Below are 4,447 nucleotides of genomic sequence, written 5' to 3'. Positions count from 1 at the left end.
TTTCCTGTTTTTCTTTAAGGACCTGTAACTCTTTAGCAGTGCTCTCCTGTATTTCTTTAAGTGAGTTATTAAAGTCCTTCTTGATGTCCTNTACCATCATCATGAGATATGTTATTAAATCTGGGTCTAGATTTTCGGCTGCGTTGGGGTGCCCAGGACTAGGTGGGGTGGGAGTGCTGCGTTCTGAGGATGGAGAGTGGTCTTGATTTCTTTTAGTAGGATTCTTACATTTGCCTTTCGCCATCTGGTAGTCTCTGAAGCTAGCTGTTATAGTTGTCTCTGATTAGAGCTTGTTCCTCAGGAGAGTCTGTTAGCCTCTATCAGCAGACCTGGGAGGCTGGCTCTCTCCTTAGTTTCAGTGGTCAGAGTCTTCTCTGCAGGCAAGCTCTATTCTTGCAGGGAAGGTGCCGAGATATCTGGTGTTCGAACTTGCCTCCTGGCAGAAGTTGTGTTCCTCTCACCAGAGGTCATAGGATCCTGTGGGGAGTCCTGTGCAGGTCCTTGCGGGTGTCCAGAGACTCCTCTGGCAAGGCACCCTGATACTCGAGTGGACCGGAAGGGCGGTTAATTCTTTGTATAGTTCTTTTTGTTTCCACTTGGTTGATCTCAGCCCTATGTTTGATTATTTCCTGCTGTCTACTCCTCTTGGCTGAATTTGCTTCCTTTTGATCTAGAGCTTTTATGTGTGCTGTCAAGCTGTTAGTGTATGCTCTGTCTAGTTTCTTTCTGGAGGCACTCAGAGCTATGAGTTTTTCTCTTAGGACTGCTTTCATTTTGCCCCATAAGTTTGGGTATGGTGTGGCTTCATTTTCATTAAATTCTAAAAAGTCTTTAATCTCTTTCTTTATTTCCTCCTTGACCAAGTTATCATTGAGTAGAATGTTCTTCAGTTTCCATGTGAACATTGGCTTTCTATTATTTATGTTGTTATTGAAGAACAGCCTTAATCCATGGTGATCTAATAGGATGCATGAGTTAATTTCAATATTGTTGTATCTGTTGAGGCCTGTTTTGTGACCAATTATATGGTCAATTTTGGAGAAGGTAGCATGAGGTGCTGAGAAGAAGGTATATCCTTTTGGTTTAGGATAAAATGTTCTATAGATATCTTTTAGTTCATTTGTTTCATAACTTCTGTTAGTTTCAATGTATCTATGTTTAATTTCTTTTTCCAGACTCTGTCCATTGATGAGAATGGGATGTTGAAGTCTATTGCTATTATTGTGTGAGATGCAATGTGTGATTTGAGTTTTACTAAAGTTTCCTTAATGAATATGATTGCCCTTGTATTTAGAGTATAGATATTCAGAATTGAGAGTTCCTCTTTGAAGATTTTACCTTTGATGAGTATGAAGTGCCCCTCCTTGTCTTTTTTGATAACTTTGGGTTGGAAGTCAATTTTATTTGAAATTAGAATGGCTCTCCAGCTTTTTTCTTTGAACCATTTGCTTGGAAAATTGTTTTCCAGCCTTTTACTCAGATGCAGTGTCTGTCTCTATCTCTGAGGTGGGTTTCCTGTAAGGAGCAAAATGTTGGGTCCTGTTTATGTAGCTAGTCTGTTAGTCTATGTTTTTTTTTGGGGGGGGGGCGGGGGAATCAAGTCCATTGATATTAAGAGATATTAGAGGAAAGTAATTGTTGCTTCCTGTAATTGTGGTGTTAGAGTTAGGATTCTGTTCTTGTGGCTATCTTCTTTTATGTTTGCTGAAGGATTACTTTCTTCCTTTTTCTGGGTCATAATTTCCCTACTTGTGTTATTGTTTTACCTTTATTATCCTTTGAAGGGCTGTATTTGTGGAAAGATATTGTGCAAATTTGGTTTTGTCATGGAATACTTTGGTTTCTCCATCTATGGTACTTGAGAGTTTTGCTGGGTATAGTAGCCTGGGATGGCATTTGTGTTCACTCAGGGTCTGTATAGCATCTGTCCAGGATCTTCTGGCTTTCATAGTCTCTGGTGAGAAGTCTGCTGTAATTCTCATCAGTCTGCCTTTATATGTTACTTGACCTTTTTCCCTTACTGCTTTTAATATTCTATCTTTATTTAGTGCACTTGTTGTGTTCAGATCACTATGTGTTGGGAGGAATTTATTTTCTGGTCTAGTCTATTTGGAGTTCTGTAGGCTTCTTGTATGTTCATTGGCATCTCTTTCTTTAGGATAGGGAAGTTTGCTTCTATAATTTTGTTGAAGTTATTTATTTACTGGACCTTTAAGTTGAAATTCTTCATTCTCATCTACACCTATAATCCTTAGGTTTGCTCTTCTCATTGTGTACTGGATTTACTGTAATGTCTTGAGTTAGGATCTTTTTTTGTATTTTGCATTTTTTTATTGTTGTGTCCATGTTCCCTATGGAATCTTTTGCACCTGAGTTTTTCTCTTCCATCTCTTGTATTCTGTTGTTGATGCTTGCATCTATGGTTCCTGATTTCTTTCCTAGGATGTCTATTCCCAGAGTTGTCTCCCATTGGGTTTTCTTTATTGCTTCTACTTCCATTTTTTAGATCTTGGATGGTTTTGTTCAATTCCATCACCTGTTTAGTTGTGTTGTCCTGTAATTCTTTAAGGGATTTTTGTGCTTCCTCTTTAAGGTCTTCTACCTGTCTAGCAGTGTTCTCCTATATTTAAGTGAGTTATTAATGCCCTTCTTAAAATCCTCTACCAACATCATGAGATATTATTTTATATCTGAATCTTGCTTTTCGTGTGTGTTTGGGTATCCAGGACTCGCTGTGCTGAGCGTACTAGGTTTTGATGATGCAGACTGGTCTTGGTTTCTGTTAGTAAGATTCTTACCTTTGCCTTTTGTCATCTGGTAATCTTTGGTGTTAGATATGGTCTAGCTATTTCCAGCTGGAGCTTTTTCCTCCTGTGATTCTCTTAGCCTCTGCCAGCACTCCTGGGATTCCAACTCTCTCCTGAGTCCTAGTGGTCAGAGCACTCTCTGCAGGCAAGCTCTCCTCTTGCACGGAAGGTGCATAGAGGTATGGAGCTCAGCTTTCCCTCCTGTCTGAAGATGAAGGCCCAAAGGGAACCTGACCAAGAAGCTCTGTTGCTTCTGTTGCCCATGTGCTCTCCTAGGTGAACTGGTCTCTGAGAGACCTGAGGTACAAGATGGAGCTCTCACCTGAATCCTTGGGTCAGAGCCCTCTCTGGAGGCCAACTCTCCTCAGTGATTCTAAGATCCTGGGTATGCTAGGTCACCTGTGGTGTTCGGAGTCCTCTGGCAACAGTGGGACCACACGCTAAGTTCATGCCCAAGATAGCCCAGAGTTGATGCTGACTGCAAAGAACTCCAGCAACTGGTTGGGCAGGTTTCCTGTGTCCCTGTTCCTGCTCGCACAGTCCACTACCAGGTGTTTTGGAATAAGTTCCTGAAAATCTCTTGACTTTAAAAATTACAAACTAATGACCTGATTAGTCCAGATGTCAGAAGTGTGTTTCCTGTAGTTCAAAATCAATTTGTGGGAAGGATATCTGAGTGCACCTTTGAGGGTGGTGGAGAAGAATCTCTCTGGGCCTGTATTCTGCTTCAGCATCTGGTTCTTCCTTCTGGAATCAAATCTATTTCAAAGCATCTTAAAATTTTGTTTATGGCCACAAAACAAATTTTGTCCTGCCACAGAGAGGATAGGCCAATTAATAATAACAACAACAACAACAATAATAATATAAAGTAAACAATAAACGCAAATAAAAAACTACTTTGAGTAGTAATGGCTCAACTGAGCTGTTCTAACCCAAAGTCCTCTCTAAGCTGACTGATTCCTTGTGGTTTCTCTCAGCTTTTCACTGACTTGCTCTGCTTGGCCTCAAACTAACTCTGGCAATCTGTTCTAATCTTCTGGACTCATTCTGTCTTAACTTGTGTCTGGGTTGTTCTCTCTGCAATCTGTCTCTGTAAAACTGTCTCTGTAAAAACTGCCACGAACTCTACTCCACTGCACTGCTTCTCAACTCACTGACTGAACAGAACTTCCTCACACTTTCTCTCTACAGTGCTCTTTTAAATACCTTCTCTTTCTTTTGCTCTACTCAATGATATCTTTGTCAGGTGTATTAGTCAGGGTGTCTATTACTGCACAAATATCATGACTAAGAAGCAATCTGGGGAGAAAAGGGTTTATTCAGCTTACACTCCCATACTGCTGTTCACCACCCTTCCATACTACTGTTCATCACCAAGGACAGGGAAGAAATTAAAAAAAAAAAAAAAGATTAAAGTCTTCCTGGAATTAAATGGAAAAAAATAAAACAAAAAACAAAAACAAAAACAAAAAAAAGGCATATGGAAACATATGCAGCACAATGAAAGCAGTGCTAGGAGGAAAATTCATAGTACTAGGATCTTTCATAAAGAAACTTGAGAGCTCCTACACTAGCAACTTAACAGCACACCTGAATTTCTTAGAATATAAAGAAGAATATCCACTCAAGAGGAGTAG

Source organism: Mus caroli, chromosome 2 (genome assembly GCF_900094665.2).
Source record: "Mus caroli chromosome 2, CAROLI_EIJ_v1.1, whole genome shotgun sequence".
NCBI lineage: Eukaryota > Metazoa > Chordata > Mammalia > Rodentia > Muridae > Mus > Mus caroli.
The sequence above is the reverse complement of the archived record's forward strand: the minus strand, read 5'-3'. Positions refer to the sequence as shown.